This window comes from Indicator indicator, chromosome 5 (genome assembly GCF_027791375.1).
Source record: "Indicator indicator isolate 239-I01 chromosome 5, UM_Iind_1.1, whole genome shotgun sequence".
Classification (NCBI taxonomy): Eukaryota; Metazoa; Chordata; class Aves; order Piciformes; family Indicatoridae; genus Indicator; species Indicator indicator.
The window spans coordinates 13,411,493-13,424,718 of NC_072014.1; the positions used below are offsets into that span (position 1 = coordinate 13,411,493).

The 13,226-nt window shown below is 52.0% G+C and overlaps 12 non-coding genes across 12 annotated transcripts; 4 read left to right on the plus strand and 8 right to left on the minus strand.

Moving 5' to 3' along the window:
- Positions 1–4,990: 4,990 nt before the first annotated feature.
- TRNAS-GCU (transfer RNA serine (anticodon GCU)) lies at positions 4,991–5,072 on the minus strand. Its single transcript has one exon. It is a non-coding gene; the product is annotated as a tRNA-Ser (tRNA).
- Positions 5,073–5,717: 645 nt separating this feature from the next.
- TRNAT-AGU (transfer RNA threonine (anticodon AGU)) lies at positions 5,718–5,791 on the minus strand. Its single transcript has one exon. It is a non-coding gene; the product is annotated as a tRNA-Thr (tRNA).
- Positions 5,792–7,232: 1,441 nt separating this feature from the next.
- Positions 7,233–7,304, minus strand: TRNAP-UGG (transfer RNA proline (anticodon UGG)). The gene has a single exon. It is a non-coding gene; the product is annotated as a tRNA-Pro (tRNA).
- A 580-nt stretch (positions 7,305–7,884) lies between these two features.
- Positions 7,885–7,956, minus strand: TRNAP-AGG (transfer RNA proline (anticodon AGG)). Its single transcript has one exon. It is a non-coding gene; the product is annotated as a tRNA-Pro (tRNA).
- Positions 7,957–8,500: 544 nt separating this feature from the next.
- Positions 8,501–8,572, minus strand: TRNAA-UGC (transfer RNA alanine (anticodon UGC)). The gene has a single exon. It is a non-coding gene; the product is annotated as a tRNA-Ala (tRNA).
- Positions 8,573–8,827: 255 nt separating this feature from the next.
- On the minus strand, positions 8,828–8,899 carry TRNAP-AGG (transfer RNA proline (anticodon AGG)). The gene has a single exon. It is a non-coding gene; the product is annotated as a tRNA-Pro (tRNA).
- A 243-nt stretch (positions 8,900–9,142) lies between these two features.
- Positions 9,143–9,214, plus strand: TRNAA-CGC (transfer RNA alanine (anticodon CGC)). Its single transcript has one exon. It is a non-coding gene; the product is annotated as a tRNA-Ala (tRNA).
- Positions 9,215–9,707: 493 nt separating this feature from the next.
- Positions 9,708–9,789, minus strand: TRNAS-UGA (transfer RNA serine (anticodon UGA)). The gene has a single exon. It is a non-coding gene; the product is annotated as a tRNA-Ser (tRNA).
- Positions 9,790–10,364: 575 nt separating this feature from the next.
- On the plus strand, positions 10,365–10,436 carry TRNAA-UGC (transfer RNA alanine (anticodon UGC)). The gene has a single exon. It is a non-coding gene; the product is annotated as a tRNA-Ala (tRNA).
- Positions 10,437–11,981: 1,545 nt separating this feature from the next.
- Positions 11,982–12,063, minus strand: TRNAS-GCU (transfer RNA serine (anticodon GCU)). Its single transcript has one exon. It is a non-coding gene; the product is annotated as a tRNA-Ser (tRNA).
- Positions 12,064–12,268: 205 nt separating this feature from the next.
- On the plus strand, positions 12,269–12,341 carry TRNAM-CAU (transfer RNA methionine (anticodon CAU)). Its single transcript has one exon. It is a non-coding gene; the product is annotated as a tRNA-Met (tRNA).
- A 384-nt stretch (positions 12,342–12,725) lies between these two features.
- On the plus strand, positions 12,726–12,807 carry TRNAS-GCU (transfer RNA serine (anticodon GCU)). The gene has a single exon. It is a non-coding gene; the product is annotated as a tRNA-Ser (tRNA).
- The last annotated feature ends 419 nt before the right edge of the window (positions 12,808–13,226 follow it).

A 13,226-nucleotide genomic window follows, 5' to 3' on the forward strand; every position in this document is an offset into this window, starting at 1 on the left:
CAGTTGCACCTTGGACACACAGCCCAAGAATTAAATTCCTCTTCTGCCAGTCAGATTTTCTTTGTTTTCACTAATTATGTTCCATCACTTGGGGGGTTTTGTGCCTTTGTGCACTCCTGTGACCCCAGAGAAAACACCTCTTCCTGTGGGACTCCCTTCCAGACACAGGCTGGGATCTTCTATTTGCAGTCTCATACTGTGTTTAGGTTTTGCAACCCAGTTCAAGTACTTGAGGTTATGCTCACGCTGGACCAGCCTGTCCCAGAAGAACATCCACAGATGCTTGGGGACTTCCTTTCCTAAGAGGAGCTATTTAACAGTACAGCTAAACTTTAAACAAATATTTTCCTACTGGCTTTATTAAAAATATTCCTTTAGATCTTCAATGAGAAAAAGACACCTAAAGACCAGTTGTGGTCACCATGACAACAAATTAATTCACAAAACTGCTGTAGAACACTACACCCCTATATAACACTGCACCCCCATGTAACACTGCACCACTCCATAACACTGTGCTCTTATATAACGCTGCACCTCTATACAACAGGGCATTCCCGTAAAATACTGCTCTGCTACAGGACACTGCACCCCTCTGTAACACTGCTCTACTATATGAAACTTCATTCCTATACAGTACTGAGCTCCTGTGTAACACTGTACCCCTCTATAACTCTCCACGTGTGTTGGAGGACACAGTGGGAAGCTCTTCACCCTGTGGTTCTCTTCCCTTAGTAACATTTTGATTTCAACCAGACACCCTCCCAAGAAAACCAACCTCCCTGATGCTGTCATGTGAAAGGGGCGGGGCTGGGCGTGCAGGTAGGAGAGAAGCTCTGCTCCTGCTCCCGCCCCCGACCCGGCTCCCGCCTCTTCTCCCGCTCCTGCTCCGTCCACATGCAGGGAAGCAGCTCCCCTTGGATGTGTGCAGGTGCGTTTCAGCCTCTCTGAGCACAGTGATATACAGGAGTGCAGTATTATAGAGGGGTGCAGTGTTACAGAGGGGTGTAGTGCTCTAAAGGAAACGCGGCACCCCCACCCTACCCCCCATAATGAGGCGTTGCCAGGAACACCCACGGACTATTTAAACGCCCCCAAGGAGCACCGGCAACCCAGGGCGCCGGGAACACTCAGCTTCTATATAACATTGCACCCCTATATAACACTGCACTGCCATATAACTGATCTCCTGCATAGCATTACACCCCTATATAATGCTCCACCCCTACATAACACCGCACTCCTCTACAATACTGTGCTCCCATACGACATTGCACCCCTATACAACACCGCACGCCAATGTAACGCTGGGATCCTGTACAACACTGTGCTGCTGCGTAACACTGCACTGCCATGTAACACTGCACCCCTCTATACAGAAGGACAAATTGTGGCATTAAAACTATGGATCTGACTCAGTAGTTTTCAAATAAAAAGGCATAACTCAGTTTTTGCTTGGTTTTAACTATAGAGAGTATTTATGCAAGCAAAGGATAAACAAACACATCTGTTTTGATAACAATCCAGTGAGTTTTAGGTTACTTAACACTATTAGAAATAGTACAGAATTTTTATGGAGAATACCAAATCTGCTTTTTTAATTTTCTAAACAACAACAATGACAAAAAGTTCTGACTTAAAAGATGGTTTTCCAAAAACTAAAAAAAAAAAAAAAAAAGAAAAAAAAGAAAGAAAAATCCATAGAAAGCCTGTTGTGTGAAAGCAGCCACGTTGTTGACGTGTTTCATAAAGATAGGAATCTATCAATTATTATTTGTCTTGAAAGAAATACTTTCAGAAGAAATTTACCATCAATTTGTCATATTTGATCAGTAAAAGGCTCTACAGAATCAGCAATAAGCTATCTGATCTTTTCTAACCTGCAGTTTCTGCTCTGGCCTCTAACTATGCCACCTTGGAAAGGGTTACTCTGTTGTCAGTATAATTTGAAATGCTGTTTCTATTTAGTCACACTTCAATTGAAAATTTTCAACAAATTTTACATAATCTTAGCAGTTTCTTATCCCTGGCTAAAAGAAAAAGAGGCTTTGTTAACTTCTTGAAATTTAAACTTTGTATACCTACTTGCCTTCTATATATTCAGTCCTGAGCAGAAAGTAGCAATACTTATAAATGTAGTAATGAGTGGATCTTCACATTTTATAATGTGAATCCATGATTAAGAGATTCTTTGCTGTACAGATATAACCAGTAGGTTATCTAAGTCTACAAAATTTTATTTTCTTTTTAATTTTTTGAAATATTTCCGCCAAAAAAATTATCTGCTAAAAGTGAATCTCATGGCATCCAGATGAAGCTAGGAGTAAATGAAGTACATACCTGTTTGTCACAGGGATGACTGGATTTTTATCATTGGTGACAATGTACTTGATTTATCTTTTGTGAGTTAAAATGAGTTTTGTCAGGATGGTTTCTTTGCATGGAAATTAGTTATGCTAAAACGTTAAGATACAAAGCAGAAGAGCCTGGGAATGTGTTCAGTAGAATACATTCTATTTTCATAACATTTTCAATTCAAGGATATGGTGACATTTTACAAATGAGCTGAGTCCTACACACCAAATTCTATCTCTGTTCTACAAACAGTTGCAGCTGGGAGAAGAGACAAGCTGATCCCCTTGGGACACCCTTCAACACTGATGGGCTACGTGTCCCCTTGCACACCTATGCCCCTGCCCTGGTGCACAGTGACGAGACCTCCTGGAGGGGAGATGCCAGCCTCAGTGACGCTGTGGAGCATCAGCTCACTTGGAGACCCAGCAATTACAGGAGACATGTGAAGTGAAATTGGATCACCTGCAGCCCCAGGGTGGCACATGGCATCCAGAGTCTGGCTCTCCCCAGCAGCACTGGCTGGGCTCTGAAGCCCTGAAGCACCCTGAGTCTGCCCTGGCAAGGACACAGGCAGCCGAGGGTGCTCCACAGTTGTGGTGAGGAGCAGCCACCCGGGTCTGTCTGCATTGAGGTGCTGCCTCCTGGCACAGGGGTGTCCTGCTTGCCTGTCAGCTACCTGGCAGTCATCCTAACATGTTCTGCTGCTGGCAGATAGGCTGTGGCCCTGAGGCAAGCCCTGGGGGAGCAGGTGTTCCTTGGAGATGGGAAGCAGTGGGTCTGTGGCAGCTCCAAAATCTGCCTTTGTCTTTCAGGAGAAATTTTGGTGCAGGGCAAACTTCTACCCTCCAGAGACATCCAGTCCTTGAGTTGACAGAAGTTAAAATGCAGAGCAGTGAAACTGGAGTTGCAGAGTACTGCTGAGGCTGATGAAGGGAAGGGAAAGAGTTGGTCATGGGCCATGTTTCTTCTTATGCCTTTGTCTGCAGAAAGAACGAGGGATGATGTTGCCGCACATCCTGGATCCATTGCAGAATTTAAGAAAATGGGTACAATGTTTTTGTTTGGTAAAATTCTCCCAGTTTGGTGGGAGAAAGTCATGTCTCAAGCAGAAAGTGCACATTCTCTGAAATGAGTAGAGGTTGGAAAAAGCAGTCCTTGTCCTTCTCCTAAATACCAGCATCTTCAAGAAGAAATCATTCCACTATGGTTTTCCACTCATTCATTAAACAAATCAGATCATTTTGACTTCCTGACATATGCCTTTTGTGTCCTCTGTCCCCTTCTCCAGGCAAAGGACTCCTTTCAGTACATAGATCCATTCACACTCAGCAACTTGCCTTCTCTAAGTACCTCTTTTTATTTCAAGTCCCCTATCTCAGCAGGTTCCCAAGTCACATCCTGCTGCATTAGCCCCCAGGCCATGCAGCACTGCCCAAGGAGAGGCCTGCACCCACCACCCCTTCCCATTTCATCATCTGTAGCTGCAGGTGGGTGTTTCTCTGGGACTGTAATGCCTGTTCATTGAAACACTTGCCTTTTGTACAGGAAAACTCCTGCATCCCTCCTGCAGGGCACCAGGCTGACCAGGCACAGACATCCCCCTTTCCCAGGGTGGCAGAGCTGGCCAAGCACCATGGCATCCTCTGGCAGCAGGATGGGACAAGGCTGATATTTTCTTGCAGCCTGATCACTGTTTCTGGCTCAGGAGTGGCTGGCAGAAGGAGGCAGCTCCCAGCCTGTCCCCAAGGGCACCTCCCCAAAGCACAGTTCCATTTCTTCCATGGCCTCAGGGAAAGTCAAAAAGCCAGTGCAGGCTTGCAGTGTCTGCAGCTAAGCCTGCCTCCAAGCCACAGCACTGCTTGATCACATTCTTATCTGTGGAAAGAAGGAGTAGGAGTGGAGAAGGCACCTGCAAAGCTGGCACAACACGTTTTCCCAGCTGTGTCAAAGCACAGACATGCTCTGGGAAATGCAAGGCTTTCCTCTCTGCATGACTACTGGGATTTCAGCAGTTAAAAACCTCCCAGCAGGCAGGGGGTTCTACCTCTTTCCTCTTCATCTTGCAGATCACCCTCTACCCTGCCAGGAACCTCCACTGTGAGCACTGCTGCAGGCAGAATCTACCAACATGCAATAGCTGTGACATCCTCAGAAGACTCATGGTGATGGCTCAGCAAGACACGGCTTTGTCCAGCAATGGCTTTTGGCTCCCATAGGCACAACGGGGATGCCCAGGGCTTGTGTGTGAGATGCAGAAATTAATAAATTGGCTGACAAAGAGCAGAAAAAAACCAGAGCTCTGGATCAGAGTGTGCCTACACTACTGCCTGGCATTCCCTGTCCAAGCTTTGGTGCTTTGCCTTCTGGAGAAGACGTAGTTGGCTGGCAGGAGGGTAGCTGGCAGGTGGTTTGGGGGAATGGAGGGAAATTATACCCTGCTCCCACCTGTAAGTATGACATTAAGCACTGATGGGCAATGATGGTTTCTGAGCAAGCAGAAGCAGGTTCAGCAAGCAGGAGCAGAAATCCAGAGGCAGACTTGTGTTTAACAGAGCAGAGCAAAACAGGAAGACAGGAGAAACCACGCCATGGACTGCATCAAAAGCATCTTGCAGGATGTGAATCCCTGGAGACTCGACGAGGGTGGGATTCGAACCCACGCGTGCAGAGCACAATGGATTAGCAGTCCATCGCCTTCACCACTCGGCCACCTCGTCCCTTGCTCCAACTTGTTTTGGGGAAATTTTTTTTCTCGTTTTTTTTCACAAAAGGCTGCAAGACTGCAGTTGGTTCTTGAGGGTGCCTTCTGGAGAGCCAGACCAGGAAGGCAGACTCCTGGATGCCCGGCTGTGGCAGCCAGTTACCCACCTGCCTGTGACAGGGCAGCTGGCCAGGACAGCAAGCATTTGCAATTGATTTGCTCCACTCCGTGTTCCCTTCTGTCTCTGTGTCCAAAGCATGCAAAGGGCAAGGTAGCATTTATTTTTGCCATAAAAATATGTGCCTCGGGCTTTGGTACTTGTTGCAAGTCTCCATCATGCCTACACTGCCGCTGACCCTTAACTTGTGTCCAGAGGACTTTCCTGCATGATTCAGCATCAGTCATGCACATGAAACAGGAAGATGAGGAAGATAGTAGGGGGGACTCCAGCCCTGGATGCACCTCTCTATTTTTCTGGGGTCAGTTTGGGTCATCTGCCCACTGTGAGCTCCCAGATGAGGGGGAGAAGAAGGAAATTCCTTCCCACAGAGTGAGGTCACCTGGGACAGAGGGGTGGGGGGCCTTCACTGCTCGGGGCAGGGCAGAGACCCCCAGCAGTGCCCCTGGCTTGGGGCAGGGAGGAAAAACAGCCCCCAGGCCCAGGCACCACTGGGAGTCGAACCCAGGATCTCCTGTTTACTAGACAGGCGCTTTAACCAGCTGAGCCATGGTGCCCACCTGCCCCACAATCATGGGATGCCACCAACACAGCTGACCCTGTTTCTGCCCCCTTCCTCCACTCCTGTGTGCCCAGGTCTGGGGTACCCCAATGCCCAAACTCTTCTTTATCTGCTGCTGGGAGCACTCCCAGTACTGACCCAGTCCCTCGCTACAAGGAGATCAACACATTCCCTACCAGTGCCAGCTGGGTTTTGAGGTCCCAGACCCTATACAGGGTTTGCTGCCCCAATCCCCTTCACCTGGCAGAACCCTGCCAACTGCCCCCAGCTCCTCTTGGAGGGGCCTCAGGGTTTCACCCACATGCCCAGCTCACATGTGAGCATCTGAGGCCAATCCACACAATGTCAGTGCAGCCTGTGATGACTCAGGCACTGCTAAACTCTCCAGCTTTTTTTAAGTGCATGAGACACAATGAGAGGAAGAATGGCTGAGAATAACTCCCTTGTATAGCAGATACTGGTGACAGCTGTGCTGCAATTGCTCCCTGTAGTAGGAACTGGTGACACCTGTGATGCAACTGGCCCCTGTAGTGGGGGCTAGTGACACCTGTACTGAAACTGCCCTGTGTAATGGGGGCTGGTGACACCTGTGCTCACCCAGATCCATTTATGTATTTTTGGCATGGCCCAACACCAGCACTGGGAGAGGGACCTGGGAAGGGGACCCAGTCCTGCTCAGCCATTGCCACCCATTAAGAAGGATGAAACACAGCCCTGCATCACCCTCCAGCCATGCCAGCTGCCAAAGGGGATCCCTACACTGGGGATATCCCTGACTATCAGTAGCAGAAGCTCCTGGGTGAGGGGACCTCTGTGCTCTCCCTCACACTTGTGCTGGCAGCATAGTCAGGGCTGGGACGGGGTCCATGTGGGAGTGTGGGGGACAGGATCTGTGCTGGGTTCCAGCTTGGTTTATTGGTCTAGGGGTATGATTCTCAGTTAGGGGCCCTGGGTTCAACTCCTCCTTTTTGGCACCCACTGCCCTGCTCTGTTTTTTTGAAGAGGCAAAGGGACATGGAGATACTAGGACGAGGGCCTCTTACATGCAAAGCAGGCGTTCTCCTGCTGAGATACATCACTTCTGCATGGGCAGAGCTGGAGACTGGGGCGAATCCCTCCACCTCTAACTCACTGCCTACTGCTCACCTTGTTCTGCTGCCACAATCCTGATCTCAAAAACAGACCCTCCTGGCTCACACAGCCAACAGTACCCACTCTGCTCTGCAGTGCCCATCTCTGCTTCTACCTGCCCTTTCCCACCTCTTCCTCCTTCTGTATTCCTGCCCATGCACACACCAGCACCTCACTAGGAGTTCATCCTATACAGGGGGATGTGCCCAGATAGCACAAGGCACTGATGCGCCCTGTGCCAGGCACCACTGTCCTCCCTGTGCCACCATGGTCCCATGCACCACCAAGGAAGGTGTCCAAAACAAGGGCTCGTCCGGGATTTGAACCCGGGACCTCTCGCACCCAAAGCGAGAATCATACCCCTAGACCAACGAGCCAGTATAAAGCATGCCTCCATACCCGCAGCCTTTGAACCTCACACACTTTTGGGGGCCCAGGGGGGTATCTAAGGTTGTGTGCATTCTTTTGACACACTCTGGGAGCACAGAGCCAATGCTCCCCTGTAACTTGGCTTTCTCATTGCTCCCTGCACTGCTTCCTTCCCCAGCCACCTGGAGCTGCTGACCACAGAGTTTGGAAATTTGGAGGCACTGGGTGCCTCCTGGGTGTCCGAGGCTGTCAAAAGGGCCAAGACAGAGGGAACAGCTATAGTGCAAAGAGAGGATATGTGTTTGTGGATGCAGCCCTCAGGCAGAGCTGCCCAGCCATGACATGGGGGCAGGAAGACCCATCCCTCACCACCACAATAGCCCCTTTCCCACCCAGGAGAGGATAGGCCCTGGCCATGGCTGAGTTATGTCTCTTTGCCAAGGGAGCAGGGGGCAGCACCTTACTCCCAGCACTGGTCGGACTGTCCTCAGAGAAAGGACATGGCTGAGATGTTGAAGGTACCTGTGCCCACTGTGCTGTGCCCACTGTGCTGTGCCCGGTGGTGGGTGCCCTAAGTGCCCAAAAGTAGGGCTCGTCCGGGAGTTGAACCCGGGACCTCTCGCACCCTAAGCGAGAATCATACCCCTAGACCAACGAGCCATGGTGTGCAGTTGCATGGGCACCCCCACTCTGTGCCAGGCATTGCACTGCTGAAAGGGCACCAGGTGCTATTTTTTGACAAGTCCTGCTGCCAGTTTGTGGAGAGCAGAGCAGGGCTGAGGGTGTGGGCAGGGATGCATCATCTGCCCCAGCTGTGCTCCCTGGCTTGCTGATCTAGGGATACAGTTCTTAGGGTGCAAGGGGTCATGGGCTCAACTGACAGACAAACCTTCATTTTTGGGCACCCACTGATGGACCCAGACCTGCATGCACAAAGTATGGACAATGTGACACTGTCTAGCACCGGGGATTCGAGTTTCCCAGCAATATTCATGACATGGGAAATAGAGACAAAGTTCCCTCTCTGACTCCCAGCAATTCCATAGTGCCCAGGCAAGGAAAGAAAAGGGCTGAGGGTGCTTTCTTACAACAAGTGGATGCCTGGGAGCAGCCTCAGGAGAGGCAGGCTTTCTGGGAGTAATGTGCAGGGGCTTTGCCAGTCACAGAGCTGTCAGGGAGGGGGCTCTAGGGAGGCAAAAGGACATGGAGATGCTGGGGATTGAACCCAGGGCCTCTTACATGCAAAGCAAGCGCTCTACCACTGAGCTACATCCCCTCTGCTTGGGCTAGGAGCCTGGGCAAATTCCCTCACCATGCACTGCCCCAGGGACCCCAACACAAAATCATCAGGGGCTGCACCCCACATTGCTTCTCCTAAGTGGCTCCATCCTAACCATAGGGACATCTCCACCCCAAACATTCCGTGCATCCCCACTGAACCAGGCACCAGTGCCTTCCCACCATCCTGGCCTTGGTCACACTATGGCTGAGGTCACAGATGTCAAATGAAGAAGGCAGGTCCCCAAAAGTAGGGCTCGTCCGGGATTTGAACCCGGGACCTCTCGCACCCTAAGCGAGAATCATACCCCTAGACCAACGAGCCAGACTACCAGCAGGACCCAGGAATTTCCTCCTTGCTCTTCAGCACTCAAGAAAAGTGGCTGGTGGGGAAGTTATTTTTCACTTCAATGGATATTCATAGCTGAGAGGACCTCCTTCCTTTGCCCTGGCTGTGGGACTGGTACCAAGACATGGCCACAGGCTGTAACTGCCCTACTCCAAATGCAGTGAGGCCAAGAGGCCCAGGGCAGGCAGCAGGACCCCAAGTGCCAGGATGTATGTGTGGGGGGATGTAGCTCAGTGGGAGAGCGCTTGCTTCGCATGTAAGAGGCCCTGGGTTCAATCCCCAGCATCTCCAGTTTTTGCCTCCTAAACCCATCTCCTCCACAGAGCAGTGGTGATAAACTCCTCTTCTACCTCTGGAAGGCACTCACAAAGGACATCTCCATGCCTTCACCCTGTACCAGGGCCCAAGGTAAAGCTGCCCACTGGGGCTTTGGTGGCAGCAGGACCCTGCTCTGCTGTCCTCCACTGCCACAATAGCCCTTTCCCCACCCAGAAGGGAATAGGCCCTACCTGTGGGTCTCTGTCCACAAAGACAGTGGGGCATTTGTGGCTATGCCTGGTGGTGGGTGACCAAAAGGAGGGCTCTCATCCAGAAGTAAAAATCCCAGAGGCCCACAGCAGGAGGACACCTGGCTCTTGTACAAAATCCAGGGTCCCAACAGCCCCCCTTGTGCCCAGAGCAGGAGAATCACAGCTGACCACATCACTGCCATCTCCCTCCAGCCAATGCCTGCTACAGCCCCACCCAGCTGGTGGGTAAAACCAGCTGTAGGGGTAAAACCTCTCGCTGTGAGCAGGATTCGAACCTGCGCAGGGAAACCCTATTGGATTTCAAGTCCAACGCCTTCACCCCTCGGCCATCACAGCTCCTGGCATCCCACTGTGGGGACAGGGACACCCTAACTTTGCCCTGGGGTCTGCCTCTGGGGAGAAAATTCCCCCCAGCCTGCTGTGGGGCCATCTGTTCAGTCCCACTACCCCTTGGCAGCCCCAGCACCAACACATCCAAGGGTTGGGAAAAAGTCCTACTCATAGTGGAGCACCCAGTCAGGACATGGCACTGACTCCTCTATGCTAGGCACCACTGCCTTCATCATACTCTGGCTAAGCCACAGTCCCACATTCCAGCCAAGAAAGATGGATGCCCAAAAGAAGGACTTGTCTAAGAGTTGAACCCAGGGCATCTCACACTCAAAGTAAGAATCATATCCCTAGGTCAATCAGCCAGGGTGCTGCAACCCTTTTCACACCCAACCTCTGTGTGCCACAGGATGGCTGATGCTGCCTTTTGGCCTTGGCACAGCCTGGAGTGGGGAAGCCCATCTCACTGGGTCTAGGATGTGGCATTTGGAGGTAGTCACAGCACATACTTGCCCTGACCCTGGCAGTCACGGGGGCAGATGAACCACAGGGGCTAGCAAGGACCCTTATGCTCAAGCTGAGGGGATGTAGCTCAGTGGTAGAGCGCTTGCTTTGCATGTAAGAGGCCCTGGGTTCAATCCCCAGCATCTCCATGTTCTTTTGCCTCTCTAGACCCACTCCTTACCAGCTGCAGAGCTAGCAGATTCCCCCAGGTCCCCTTGAAAAGCTGTGGGGCTGTCTGCAGACCTGGCTGGTGGAGGACTAGGTGAGACAGCAGTGGTGCATGGTGGACACAGTGGGTACCTGCACCCCATGCCAAGACCTCTGAGAGAGGGAGCTCCCTCGCTCAAGGTCCTGCACAGCCCAAAGCTGTGGTGATTTTTGGAACAAGGGAATAAAAGCCAACAGCTCTGTATTTCCCACATAAAAGGGCAGGCTTTGCCCTCTAGCAGTTGGTCTCAGGATCTCTCACACTTGAAGGTAGACGTGTACCCCAAGCCAATGTTGGGCTCCCCTTTACCCCACAAACCTAGGATTCAATGTGGGTCCCATCTGGACCACAGCCCACTGGTAAAAGTATCTGCAGATAAGCAACTGATAACCCATGTCTGTGGGTCCCCAACCTTCTCTGGGGAGCTCTGCCTCAGAGAGGGAAATTTCATCTCTAGCCCCAGGGAAAGTGATACATGGCACCCTGCCCTACCTTGCCTCATGCTCCACAGGGATACCAGGGAATAGGAACTACTTCCTGCAGAGGAGGTGAGGTGCAAGGCTTGAGGCTACTGCAGACCCCAGGCCCGTCCTGCCCCCAGTCACAGCTCAGCTCCCATAGTGGTGGGTAAAATCTCTCACTGTGAGCAGGATTCAAACCTGCACAGTGGAAATCTATTGGTAGCCAAGTGCAACAGCTTCATCCCATGGTCATCACCAAGGGATGTCACCTGCCCCCCTCTCTGGGTATGCCCTGGTCCCTTTGTTGTCCTGGAAAGCAGAGAAGTCTCTGGGGAAGGTGTCCCCTAAGGTTACTAGGGCTAAGGTATGCCCTGATGGATATGGGGTCCTGGAAGAGGGCACCTTGGACACACTGAGCTCTTATACCTTGCAAGGCTGGCAGGAGAAACCTCAGAGCATCTCAGTGACTTTCCCAGGTTGTCTGGACCTGTTTGAATGGCTGTGATTATCTGCAGATGAGGACTAATTCCCCTGCCAGGAGGGGTGCAGAGAGTTGACACATCAGTCCTTTGTTTGGGTCCCTCTCTGGGCATCTCTCTTGGAGGCACCATGCATCCCAATATTAAGCGGGGCGCAGAGCAATGTGGGGCTGGGGCACGGAGCAGTGTGGGGCTGGGGCACCTTCCTTTCCCTTTCTGGGCTCCCACCATGCACAAGATGGGATTTGCACTGCCTTTTGCTCTTCCTTTCTTTCTTGCACATGAAACGAACAGGCACAGTCACTGACACCTCTGACAGAAATTTCTCCTACCCAGGTTAGTAGGTTTCTTTTCCCAAGTTTCTCTTCTCCGCTGTGGCAAGGACACCAGTGAACTCTTCCTCTTGGCAGGATGCAGCTGCCATGGAGGACCAGGCACTTGCTACTGCATCCCTCTCGGGGCTCAGACGCCGCTGGGAGTCCAGCCCAAGGGCGCCAGACAGGAGTTTGAGCTAGTCCCAGTCCCTTCGCGGTACAGCAAAAGCGCCGACGAAGGTGGGATTCGAACCCACGCGTGCAGAGCACAATGGATTAGCAGTCCATCGCCTTCACCACTCGGCCACCTCGTCCTGCCCTGCATTACCTAGGGCCCCACCCCTTGCGGCACCCGTTGGGGGCCCACTGCCTGGTGCCGGTGTGATGTGGATCTCCGCTGCACTCAGCGCCAACCTCGCCACCTGCTGCTGGCCTGCCGGTGGGCCGCCGCTCCCCCGCCCGCCGCTCCGAGACCCCCGCTCGCTCACAGAAGGCGCCACAGAAGCCTTATTGAGCACAGCCCTCTTAGCGCAGTAGGCAGCGCGTCAGTCTCATAATCTGAAGGTCCTGAGTTCGAGCCTCAGAGAGGGCACCAGTTTTGCCGCCCCACTGAGCTGTGAGTGAGGTCCAGGCTTCCATTTTGTTGCCCCGCACAGCCCCATGCCAGCGTGACAGGGCTCTGCAATGAGCCCAGCCCCATACCCCGATGGCCGCTCCTCCCTGCGGCAGCCCTGCAAAAAAGGTGGTGCGGCGCCGCCGCCATGTGGTGGCCACGCACCCCCTCACGCCAGGCAGAACGGCAAAACTTTGTTCTCTCTGGGGTTCGATCTCACGACCTTCAGGCTATGAGACTGACGCGCTGCCTCCTGCGCTAGGAGGGCGACACTAAGGCGCCTCCTCAGCGGGCCCACGGCGGACGTGCGAAGGCGGGGCCAGCCGCGGCGGGAGGGGCGGGGCCGCAGGAGTAGCAGAGCAGGACGAGGTGGCCGAGTGGTGAAGGCGATGGACTGCTAATCCATTGTGCTCTGCACGCGTGGGTTCGAATCCCACCTTCGTCGGAGATTTTGCTGTCTCCCAGAGCTCAGTGCGCCCTGGAATTGCAGGGTGTGTCAGGTAGCAAAACCAGCCTCCACCCAGCACGCCACGAGTGGTGTAATAAGTAAGAAAAGAGTTATTTGCTAATTATATAGTGTAGAGCTTAAAATGTAAAAAAAAAAAAAAAAAAAAAAAAGCATGCTTGTTTTTGTAGAGATTTAGTTACAATGTACAGCTGTGTACATCAGGGCCCCATGACATAATCCCTGTATATCTTATCTTGAACGGTTTCTGCCAAGTTAGGTAGCGGTACCAGGGGGCACAAGGACACATAGTACTACATGATGTATTAACTGAGCATGTGCACAGACCAAGATCAGAAGAGAGACGTCTGAAAAAAAGACCATCTGCTTTCCTCGTAAAAGACCCAATTGGATGAGCA